The following is a 12,800-nucleotide window of genomic DNA, read 5'->3' as shown; positions in this document are numbered from 1 at the left end:
TTGGGGTCGGAAAACCCTCAGGAAGCAGGATAGCCTGCCGTCGCACGTACAGCAGGCTGGTGGCAAGACAAGTGTCACCCGCTCCCTGTGCGGAGAGATGGAAGCCTGGCTGCCTAGGAGATATGAGGGTACGACTAGGGTTGAGGCGCGTGCTCCCCTCTGAGGAAGGAGTCTGGGCAGAAGGCAGGCTTGTCCTGTGCCTCTGGTCCCAAGGGCACAGCATCTCCTTGGACAACAGTCCGTAGGGCAGACTTGGGCTTGCTACCAGGCACCATACCCTGAATTCACAGAAACAGCTCCCTCGAGAAACGGGCAGTCAGATGCCATCTTCCTCCAAGATGTGACATCGTTGTCGGTGGCAGGGGGTGTGCCGGGGAAGGAGTGGCAACAATCCCCCAAAGCTCCCCAATCTAGTGCACGGGCGGTGTTCAGGGATCCTGTCGCCTCTCCTCTCCTGTGTGGAAGGCACTGGCCTTGTCCACGAGTCCGCATGAGGGCCAGTGCAAAAGGCCAAGCGTTGCCTACACAGGGAGATGGTAGTGTGCATAGATTGCCATCCTAGGCCACGCACGCGGCTGCAGGTTTGTGGCTGTGTCTGCTTACTTCGGCCTGGTTGGGTGAATCCAGGGCGTGAACATGGAACCCTGGAAAGCAAAGCCCAAGAGGCACCAGCTCTCCCACGGCTTCTCTTCCATGAGGCGACAGAGCGGACGCCCAAAGCCTTGCTGAGGAAGCAGCAGTGAAGTGCGGTTCACACCAAGCTGAAAATCTCTCTGCGAACGTTTAGCAGTCTCTGGGAAAGCAGAGTTGGTTCTGTGAGCTGCTGTTGCTGCTTGCCTTAGCCTAGTATTCGCAGCATGGCGGGAGAAACCCTCATAGAGCGAAAGCTTCTTTGCCCGGGCATCCCCTCTGGGTAAGCACATCATTCTTTGGGAAAACAGAGTCGGGTCTGTGGGATGCTGCTGCTGCTTGCCTGAGCTAGTCTCCACAGCACAGTGTAATAAACCCGAATGGAGCGAAATCCTCTTTGCCTGGGCATCCCCTCTGCCTGAAAGTGAAGCGTGGTTACGCCTGTGGAAAGAGCCTTAAGGAAAGGGACACGTCTGTCACTGCAGAGCGAAAGAATCCTGGCTGCTAAGGAGACACGAGGGGAAGATTAGGGCAGGGGAAAGGGCTCCACTCTGAGGAAGGAGTCTGGGCAGAAAGCATGCCTGTCCTGAGCCTCTGGGCCCAAGGAGACAGCAGCTTTGGCCACCTGTCTCTGGTGGAGACATGGAATTGCCACCAGGCGCCTACCCTGAAATCGCAGAAACAGCTCCCTGAAAGAACTGGCAGTCATATTCCGTCTTCCTCCAGGATGTGCAAGCGTTCGCGAAGGCACGGGGTGTCCAGGCAAGGATTGGGGACAGTCCCCCACAGCTCCCCATCCCAGTGTGCGGGCGGTGTGCAGGGATCGTGACGCCTCTCCTCTCCTGTGGGGAAGGCACTGGCTTGGTCCCCGAGTCTGCCTGCACGCCAGATCAAAAAGCCAAGCTTTGCCTATGCCAGGAGATGGTAGTGGGCATAGAGTGCCATCCTAGGGCGCGCACGATTCTGCAGGGTTGTGACTGTGTCTTAGTTCAGCTAGGCAGTGTGAACCGAGGTGCTAACATGGAGCCCGGGAAAACAAAGCCAAAGAGGCACCAGCTCTCCCACAGCTCTTCTTCCCTGACGGGACCGAGCGAATGCCCAAAGCCTTGTTGAGGAAGCGGCAGCGAAGTGCGGTTCACGCCAAGCTGAAAACCTCTGCGAAAGCATATCAGTCGCTGGGAAATCAGAGTCGGTTCTGTGGGCTGCTGTTGCTCCTTGCCTTAGCCTAGTATTCGCAGCAGAGTGGGAGAAACCCGCATAGAGCGAAAGCCTCTTTGCCCGGGCATCCCCTCTGGGAAAGCACAGCATTCTTTGGGAAATCAGAGTCGGGTCTGTGGGATGCTGCTGCTGCTTGCCTTAGCTAGTCTCCACAGCTCGTTGTAATAAACCCGCATTGAGCAAAATCCTCTTTGCCCGTGCATCTCCCTCTGCCTGAGAGAGCACCTGTCGAAACAGCCTTAACGAAAGGGACACGTCTGTTACCGCGCTCCTCAGGAGCATGTCTGCATAAGGTGCAGCACGCCGCCCTGGGAGAAGTGAAGGAGCTGTTGGCTTTGCTGTCGGGAAACGGTGGTGAAGCAGGAGAGCCTGCCATGGCAGGAACAGCAGGCAGGTGGCAAGACAAGTGCCACCCGCTCCCTGAGCGGATAAAATGAAGCCTGGCGGCTGAGGAGACACGAGCAGCTAAGGAGACATGAGGGCGCTCGTGATCCTCTCTGAGGAAGGAGTCTGGGCAGAAGGCAGGCCTGTCCTGTGCCTCTGGTCCCAAGGGGCCAGCATCTCCTTGGACACCTGTCCCTAGGGCAGACTTGGGTTTGCCACCAGGCAAACTCACAGAAACAGCTCCCTGGAGTAACAGGCAGTCAGAGGCCTTCTTCCTCCAAGATGTGGCAGCGTTCGCGGAGGCACGGGGTTTCCGGGGAAGGAGTGGGGGACAGTCCCCCACAGCTCCCCATCCCAGTGCATGGGCAGTGATCAGTGATCCTGTCACCTCTTCTTTCCTGTGGAGAAGGCACTGGCCTAGTCCCCGAGTCTGCCTGCGCGCCAGGGCAAAAGGCCAAGTCACCGGAGATGGTAGTGTGCATAGAGTGCAATCCTAGGCCTCACATGCTGCTGCAGGGTTGTGGCTTTGCTTAGTTTGGCCTGGCAGTGTGAACCCAGGGCGGGAACATGGAGCCCAGGAAAACAAGGCCCAAGAGGCACCAGATCTCCCGCGGCTCTTCTTCTCTTAAGCGACAGAGCTAATGCCCAAAGCTTTGCTGAGGAAGCAGAGGCGAAGTGCAGTTCGCGCCAAGCCCAAAACCTCTGCAAAAGCAGAGTAGGCGCTGGGAAATCAGAGTCGGTTCTGTGGGCTGCTGTTGCGGCTTGACTTAACCTAGTATTCACAGCACGGTGGGAGAAACCCGCATAGAGCAAAAGCCTCTTTGTACGTGCATCCCCTCTGGGAAAGCACAGCATTCTTTGGGAAATCTGTGTCAGTTCTGTGGGATGCTGATGCCGCTCGTCTGAACATAGTCTCCGAAGCATGGTGGGAGAAACCCGTATGGAGCGAAATCCTCTTAGCCCGGTCATCCCCTCTGCCTGAGAGAGAAGCGTGGTTGCGCCTGTGGAAACAGCCTTAAGAAAAGGGACACGTCTGTCACTGTGCTCCCCAGGAGCATGTCTGGGAAAGGCGCAGCAACACCGCCCTGGGAGAAGAGAACGAGCCATTGGCCTTGTTGTTGGGAAACGGTCGTGAAGCAGGAGAGCCTGCCATGGCAGGAACAGCGGGCGGGTGGCAAGACAAGTGTCACCACAGTCTAAGATGAAACTTTTGAGTCAAGGTTCACCTACTCTACAGATGAGACTGTAAAATTTTTAAAGGCAACATGTTTAAAGGCAACATCATGAAAGAAGGTTTGGTGGAGTGCTTTGATTTTCTATTCATGGTATCAGATGAGTTTAAGGGAGCATAATCCAATAAAAAATTTAACATTAATTTTAAAAAATAAGAAAAAAACATTTTAATGTCTTTGCCGATGTGATTCCTGCAAATGAAACTACAAGAAAGGACTGAGAACATTTTCTTTTTTTCGATTTGTTTTTCTTCAATTTGGACCACCTCCTTAGGTCTCTGATCAAAGAATGCTTACACAGACTCTGTAGTGTAGAAAGGACAAAATATCATATTACAAAATATTCCATTCCTATCCTTTTGTATACCCAGAACAATAAGTTAATATATGTGCTGCCAAAGGAGCACACCAGAGCTATAAGTTAAGTGAAGATTGTACTGGGAAGATGAAACAATTATTCCATAAAATTAGTGGGTTTTGAATGGGACATGAAGGGCGGACTTGTGAGTTAGGAAAAAATATATATAAAGACTTAATGAAGGTTTAATTAAAGCAAAACAACTATGCTGTATTCCTAAAATATATTAAAATGATGATATGGAAATACCTTGCCTAGTACTTAATATCTCACAGAGTAACATCAAAGCACCTATTAATCCTTTCTACTAACAGCTGTTCCTCTTTGTTTCACTTTACATAACATGTGATGGATTGACATTTGTAGAAATAAGGAGGAAACATGGAAGAAAGTGAACAATTAGAAAGGATCAAAATACAGTAATAAACCAGGTAAATAACCAGTGAATATTATTATAGTAAATATATGCACATTTATAAACTGAGAATTTTCAGGAGTGACAGCCAATGTAGAAAATCGAGATGGTGTTATAGAAAATTCCATAAAACCCTTTCCATTAGTTTAACAGCCTGGTATAATATTTAGAAACGTGTAATTTCTTTGAGCAGTTAAGCATAGAAAAACATGGCTGAAATAATGATAAAAACTTAACATTTACTTAAATTTTTGTTTATTTTTATCCTTTAATACCCATCTTGTGTTCATAATGTCCTAAGTATTTGTGGTTGTTAGAGCAAAGTAAATTTGAAAATTTCCATGGGGAGGGGAAATTGTATCTGTTTGTAAAACAAAACAAAACAAAACAAAAACACAGGGCACCTTTCCTATGGTTGTGAGCTGCCCTTCCCTTACTGATCAATGCATTTTCATTAACACCCACCTCACAGTCCATAGGCAGCTATGTGTGTTCCCATCTTTAAGAAATTTTATCCTACAAGTCTTTCCTCATGACACTGTTGCCTATTACATAAATCAAACAGACATTCAACCTCTTGGAATGGAATCAGAAACCCACAAAGCTGACTGCTGTCAGGACTCATAAGGAAGGCAATTAATAAATTTATTATTTAGGAGAGGAGTTGTTTGCTCTCCAAAAATCCATGCAAAGTTGGAATGTTATCCGGAGTGTATATCAAACTGACGAAGCTAAAAGTGTCTTTTTATCTCAGGTTCACCCATTTGACAATCATTATATTTTCTCCTTCATCTCTGGTTTGGTCAGCTATGCTAGTGTCAGAACACTTAATTCATTCAGTCAATCAACAAAGACCTATTTAGTACTAATTCTTTGTGGGTGGGATGAATAAGACAAATATCTGCCACAATGGAGCATATGATCTAGAGTTTAAAATTCATATTTGAATTACTTACATACCACCACATACATGAATTACATACTTACCACCACAAATGTAAACAACACATAAAATTGATAATGCTAAGGAGAAGACCTTAATATTAAAAGCAGTAAAATTGACATGTCTATTAGTAGAAATAAAAAATAGTCATATATTAACTAAAGTAAAATTTAGGGCTCCCTGGGTGACTCAATCAGTTAAGCAGCTGCATTTGACTCAGGTCATGATCCCAGGGTCCTGGGATTAAGACCTGCATCGGGCTCACTGCTGGGTAATAAGCCTGCCTCTCCATCTTCCTCTGCCTGCCACACTGCCAACTTGAGCGCTCTCTCTCTCTCTCTCTCTCTCTGTCAAATAAACAAATAAAATCTTAAAAAAAAAGAGATAAATATAAAGTAACACTTACTGGAGATTTGGGGATGGTGATGTCATCAAGATGGCAACATGGATGCATGGATGGCTCCTTATTTATTGCGAAAGGTAAATGTATAGTCAAAACCAGATTCTCTAATATTGTAATGGTGATATATAAATCATTTAGAAGTCTAGTTTAAAAGCCTATTAAAAATAACTATAACTGCAATCATTTGTTATTGAAAGTACAATATAAAAATGATCTAAAATGTAAAAACATCAATAACCTATTGTTATAGGAGAAGTATAAATTTTCTGTAAACTATTGAAGTTCAGTTGTTTTCAAAATAAAATGGAATGTTATAACTAACGTATTTTATATAAGCTTAATGGTAAATATAAAAAAATGTAGTAGATTCACAAAAGATTTTGATAAAGAAGTTAAAACATACTGCCACAAAAAGTCATCAGATTACAAACAAAGAGAACAAGACAGGAAATAAAGAGCAGAGCATCTACAAAAGAGAAACAAAACAGATAAACACTGGGGAAAGAAAAAAAATTTTAAAAAGGGAGGGGAAGGCAAACCATAATACACTTAACTATAAGTAACAAACTGTTTCTGGAGGGGAGATGGGCAGGGGAATGGGCTAAGCCAGTAATAATTATTAGGAGGTCACTTGTGATGAGCATTGATGAGCATATGTAAATGGTGAATTACTAAATTCTACTCCTGAAACTAATATTACACTATATATTAACTAAAATTTAAATAAATCATGAAATATAAAAAGAATGAAAGGCAATAGTTAAGTCCTTACCTATCCATAATTACTTTAACTGTAAGTGAATGGAATCATCAGTTGGAAGACATAGAAAGGCTAGAATAGATTAAAAAAACAAACAAAAAACACAAGATCCAACAATATGTTTGATCATATAAAAGAATCACTTTAGCTTTAAGGACACACATGGGCAGAGAGTAAAGGGATGGAGAAAGATATTCCAAGCTAATGATAACAAAAGAAAACAAGGGTGGCAATAACTATAACAGACAAAATAGGGTTTATATAAGCTAAAAATCACCACAGGAGTCAAAGAAGGTCATTATACAATAAGAAAAGTGTCATCAATTCATCAATACAGTAATTGTAAATATCATGTACCTAATATTGAGCCTCATAAATATATAAAACAAATACTAACAAAACAAAAAGGAGAAATAAATAGCAATACAATAATATCTGGGGACAATAATACCCCACTCTTACCTATGGATAGATCATCCAGACAGAAAATCAATAAGAAAATAGTGAATTTAGACACTATGCCTGGACAACTGGGTGGCTCAGTCAGTTAAGCCTTTGCCTTTGGCTCAGGTCGTGATCCCAGGGTCCTGAGGTAGAGTCCCACATTGGGCTCCCTGCTCAGGAGGGGGTCTTCTCACTCTGTCTCTGCGCTTGCCCCTTGCTCATTCTCTCCGCCCTGCTCTCTCTCTCTCAAACAAAGAAACAAAACAAACAAACAAACAAGAACTATGTCAAATGAACCTAACATATTTACAGGATATTCCATCCAATAGTATCATAATAAATATTCTTCTCAAACACATGTGGAAAATTTTCTAGGATAGATCACATTTTAAACCACAAAACAAGAGTCCCCCCAAAATCAATAATATAGAAAGCATATCAAGTATATTTCCAGCCAAAATAATATGAAACTAGAAATCAATACAGAAGGAAATTTGGAAAATTTACAAATACACAGACATACACATTTTTAAACAAACAAAAAATCAAAAAAAGAAGACAATGTGGGAATAAAAATACATCTTGAGGAAAATTAAAAAAAATACCAAAAATTTATGAGAATCAGCAAAGCAGTTATAAAAGGAAATTTTATAGCTATAAATGTATATAAAAAAAAGATTTCAAATAAAGAACTTAATATAAAAGTTCAAAAAATACAAAAAGAACAAAGTAAACTTAAAAGTAGCAAAAGGAAGGAAAAAAATAAAAATTAGGGCAGAAATAAATGAAATATAGAATTAAAAAACTAGAAAGTTTTTTTTAAATGTTAAATAAAATTAAACTTGGTAATGGTAAATAAAAAATAAAAAGACAGCTATCCAGAATAGATCACATCCTTGGTCCTAAATCAGGACTCAACCGGTATCAAAAGATTGGGATCATTCCCTGCATATTTTCAGACCACAATGCTCTAAAGCTAGAACTCAACCACAAAAGGAAGTTTGAAAAGAACCCAAATACATGGAGACTAAAGAGCATCCTTCTAAAGAATGAATGGGTCAACCGGGAGATTAAAGAAGAATTGAAAAAAATCATGGAAACAAATGATAATGAAAATACAACGGTTCAAAATCTGTGGGACACAACAAAGGCAGTCCTGAGAGGAAAATATATAGCGGTACAAGCCTTTCTCAAGAAACACGAAAGGTCTCAGGTACACAACCTAACCCTATACCTAAAAGAGCTGGAGAAAGAACAAGAAAGAAACCCTAAGCCCAGCAGGAGAAGAGAAATCATAAAGATCAGAGCAGAAATCAATGAAATAGAAACCAAAAAAACAATAGAACAAATCAACGAAAGTAGGAGCTGGTTCTTTGAAAGAATTAATAAAATTGATAAACCCGTGGCCCGACTTATCAAAAAGAAAAGAGAAAGGACCCAAATAAATAAAACCATGAATGAAAGAGGAGAGATCACAACTAACACCAAAGAAATACAAACTATTATAAGAACATACTATGAGCAACTCTATGCCAATAAATTTGACAATCTGGAAGAAATGGATGCATTCCTAGAAACATATAAACTACCACACCTGAACCAGGAAGAAATAGAAAACCTGAACAGACCCATAACCAGTAAGGAGATTGAAACAGTCATTAAAAATCTCCAAACAAACAAAAGCCCAGGGACAGACGGCTTCCCGGGGGAATTCTACCAAACATTTAAAGAAGAACTAATTCCTATTCTCCCGAAACTGTTCCAAAAAATAGAAATGGAAGGAAAACTTCCAAACTCATTTTATGAGGCCAGCATCACCTTGATCCCAAAACCAGACAAGGATCCCACCAAAAAAGAGAGCTATAGACCAATATCCTTGCTGAACACAGATGCAAAAATACTCAACAAAATACTAGCCAATAGGATTCAACAGTACATTAAAAGGATTATACACCACGACCAAGTGGGATTTATTCCAGGGCTGCAAGGTTGGTTCAACATCCGCAAATCAGTCAATGTAATACAACACATCAATAAAAGAAAGAACAAGAACCATATGATACTCTCAATAGATGCTGAAAAAGCATTTGACAAAGTACAGCATCCCTTCCTGATCAAAACTCTTCAAAGTGTAGGGATAGAGGGCACATACCTCAATATCATCAAAGCCATCTATGAAAAACCCACTGCAAATATCATTCTCAATGGAGAAAAACTGAATACTTTTCCGCTGAGGTCAGGAACACGGCAGGGATGTCCGTTATCACCACTGCTATTCAACATCGTACTAGAAGTCCTAGCCTCAGCAATCAGACAACAAAAAGAAATTAAAGGCATCCAAATTTTGCCAAATTGGCAAAAGAGAAGTCAAACTATCCCTGTTTGCAGACGATATGATACTGTATGTGGAAAGCTTAAAGGACTCCACTCCAAATCTGCTCTAACTTGTATAGGAATTCTGTGAAGTGTCAGGATATAAATCAATGAACAGAAATTGGTTGCATTTTTTTTTATACCAACAAGACTGAAGAAATAGAAATTAAGGAGTGAATCCCATTTACAATTGCACTCAAAACCCTAAGATACATAGCAATAAACCTAACCAAAGAGACAAAGAATCTATACTCAGAAAACTGTAAAGTACTCAGGAAAGAAATTGAAGAAGACACAAAGAAATGGAAAAATGTTCCATGCTCCTGTATTGGAAGAACAAATATTGTGAAAATGTCTATGCTACCTAAAGCAATCTACACATTTAATGCAATCCCTATCAAAATCCCATCCATTTTTTTCAAAGAAATGGGACAAATCACCCTAAAATATATCTGGAACCAGAAAATATCCCGAGTAGCCAGAGGAATATTGAAAAAGAAAGCCAAAGTTGTTGGTATCACAATTCCAGACTTCAAGCTCTATTACAAAGTTATCATCATCAAGATAGTAGGGAACTGTCCCCAAAACAGACATAGATCAATGGAACAGAATAGAGAGCCCAGAAATACACCCTCAACTCTATGGTCAACTAATCTTCAACAAAGCAGGAAGGAATGTCCTATGGAAAAGAGACAGCCTCTTCAACAAATGGTGTTGGGAGAATTGAACAGCCACATGCAGAAAAATGAATTTGGAACTTTTCCTTACTCCATACATGAAAATAGACTGGAAATGGATGAAGAAGCATAATGTGAGAAAGGAATCCATTTGAGGAGAGAACAGGTAGCAACCTCTTTGACCTCAGCAGCAGCAACTTCTTCCTAGGAACATCGCCAAAGGCAAGGGAAGCAAGGGCAAGAATGAACTATTGGGATTTCATCAGATCAAAAAGCTTTTGCACAGCAAAGGAAACAGTTAACAAAGCCAAAAGATGACTGTCAGAAGTTATCTGGGAGAAGATCTTTGCAAATGACATACCAGATAAAGGGCCAGTATCTATCCAAAATCTATAAAGAGCTTATCAAACTCAACACCCTAAGAACAAATAATCCAATGAAGAAATGGGCAGAGGACATGAACAGACATTTCTGCAAAGAATACATCCAAATGGCCAACAGACACATGAAAAAATGCTCCACATCACTCGGCATCAGGGAAATACAAATCAAAACCAGAATGAGATACCACCTCACACCTTTCAGAATGGCTAAAATGAACAAGTCAGTCAATGACAGATGCTGGCGAGGATGTGGAGAAAGGGCAACCCTCCTACACTGTACGTGGGAATGCAAGCTGGTGCAACCACTCTGGAAAACAGCGTGGAGGTGCCTCAAAAAGCTGAAAATAGAACTAGCCTATGACCCAGTGATTGTCGTACTGGGTATATACCCTCAAGATACAAACGTGGCATTCTGAAGGGGCACATGCACCCAAATGTTTATAGCAGCAATGTCCACAATAGGTAAACTATGGAAAGAACCTAAATGTCCTTCAACAGATGAATCAATAAATAAGATGTGGAATATATGTACAATGGGATACTATGCAGCCATCAAAAGAAATGAAATCATGCTATTTGTGATGACGTGGATGGAACTAGAGGGTATTATGCTTGGCGAAATAAATCAATCTGACAACTATCATATGATCTCCCTGATATGATGAAGTGGAGATGCAACATAGGCGGTTTCGGGCGTAGGAAAAGAAAAATAAAAGACGATGGGATTGGGATGGAGACAAACCATAAAAGACTGAATCTCACCAAACAGACTGAGGGTTGCTGGGGGGAGGTGTGTTGGGAGAGGATGGTGGGGGTATGGACATTGGGGAGGGCAGGTGTTATGGTGAGTGATGGTGAGTGCTGTGAAATGTGTAAACCTGGTGATACACAGACCTGTACCCCTAGGGATAAAAACACATTATATGTTTATAAAAAATTAAAAAAAATAATTTAAAAAATCCATTAAAGAAAAAACACATATTGCAAGCCCAGAGCTAATCTCATATTCAATCAAAAAAGTTTGAAAGTTTTCCCCTTAAAGATCAGAAAAAATACAAGTGTGTCCACTTTCACTACTCTCATTTGACATAGTACTGGATGTCCTAGCCAGAGAAACAAGGAACACAAAGAAATAAAAGACTCCAAAAAAAAAAAAAAAGTAAGAAGTAAAATTTTCTTTTTTTTGGATAACATGAACTTACATGTAAAAGAATCCTAAAAATTCACAAAAATTTTGAATTAACAAATTTAGTAAATCTGCCAAATACAAGATCAATATATCAAAGACAAGAATTTTGTTTTGTTTCATTTTTTTTTAATATGGAATGCTTCCCAGTTTTTCATGTCATCCTTTTCAGTGATCAAGCTAATCTTCTCTGCATCATTCCAATTTTAGTATATGTGCTGCCAAAGTAAGCACAAGACAGGAGCATTTTAACAATCTAATGATGAACTGTCTGAAAAAATAAAGAGAACAATCTAATTCACAATAGCATCAAAACTAATAAAATACTTAGGAAAAGATTTAACTAAGAAGATGAAAGATCTGTACCCCATAAACTATGACATTGATAAAGAAATTGAAGGAGACATAAATGGAAAGATAGCTCATATTCATGAATGGTAAGAATTAACATTGTTAAAATGTCCATACTACCGAAAACCATCTGTAAATTCAATTCCTATCAAAAATCCAATGTTAGGGGCGCCTGGGTGGCTCAGTGGGTTAAGCTGCTGCCTTCGGCTCAGGACATGATCCCAGGGTCCTGGGATCGAGCCCTGCATCAGGCTCTCTGCTCAGCAGGAAGCTGCTACCTCTTCTCTCTCTGCCTGCCTCTCTGCCTGCTTGTCATCTCTCTCTCTGTGAAATAAATAAATAAATAATCTTTTAAAAAATCCAATATTGTGTTTTTACAGAAGTAAGTAAAGAATCCTAAAATTTATATGAGACCATAAAAGACAACAAATAATTAAAGCCGTTCTGAGAAAGAATGAAGAAGCGAAATTACACTCTTGATTTGAAACTATTCTACAAAGCCATCATGCTCAAAACAATAAAGTATACTGGCATAAAAACAGACCCATAAACAAGTAGAACAGAATTGAGAGTCCAGAAATAAATCCTTTCATTCAGTCACCTAATATTTGACAGGGGCCAACATATATAATGGGTAAAGATAGTCTGTTCAATAAATGATATTTAAAACTGAATAGTCACATAAACCAGCATGAAGCTGGAACCTTATATTACTCATAAATCTTAACTTGAAATAGATTAAAGACTTAAATGTGATGCATGAAACTAAATTTCCTAAAGGAAAACTTAGGAAAAATTCTCCTTGACATTGGTCTTGCCAATAGTTTTTTGGATACCAGACCAAAAACACAAGCAAAAGAAGCAAAAATAAATAAATGGTATTACATTAAACTAAAGTTTCTGCATTGGCAAAAAAACAAAACAGAGAGAAAGAATGAAAACACAATCCACAGAATGGAAGAAAATACTTACAAATCTTATATCTGAAAAGAGGTTAATAACCAACAGATACAAATAGAAAATAATATATAATTAAAAAAATA

The 12,800-nt window shown here is 40.6% G+C and overlaps 1 non-coding gene across 1 annotated transcript; it reads right to left on the bottom strand.

The window, feature by feature from the left end:
• Positions 1-11,534: 11,534 nt before the first annotated feature.
• LOC131830968 (U6 spliceosomal RNA) lies at positions 11,535-11,640 on the bottom strand. Its single transcript, XR_009353495.1, has one exon. It is a non-coding gene; the product is annotated as a U6 spliceosomal RNA (small nuclear RNA).
• Positions 11,641-12,800: the final 1,160 nt, after the last annotated feature.

This window comes from Mustela lutreola, chromosome 4 (assembly GCF_030435805.1).
Source record: "Mustela lutreola isolate mMusLut2 chromosome 4, mMusLut2.pri, whole genome shotgun sequence".
Taxonomy (NCBI): domain Eukaryota; kingdom Metazoa; phylum Chordata; class Mammalia; order Carnivora; family Mustelidae; genus Mustela; species Mustela lutreola.
Note: the sequence above shows the minus strand (reverse complement) of the source record. Positions and strands in the feature narration are given on the sequence as shown.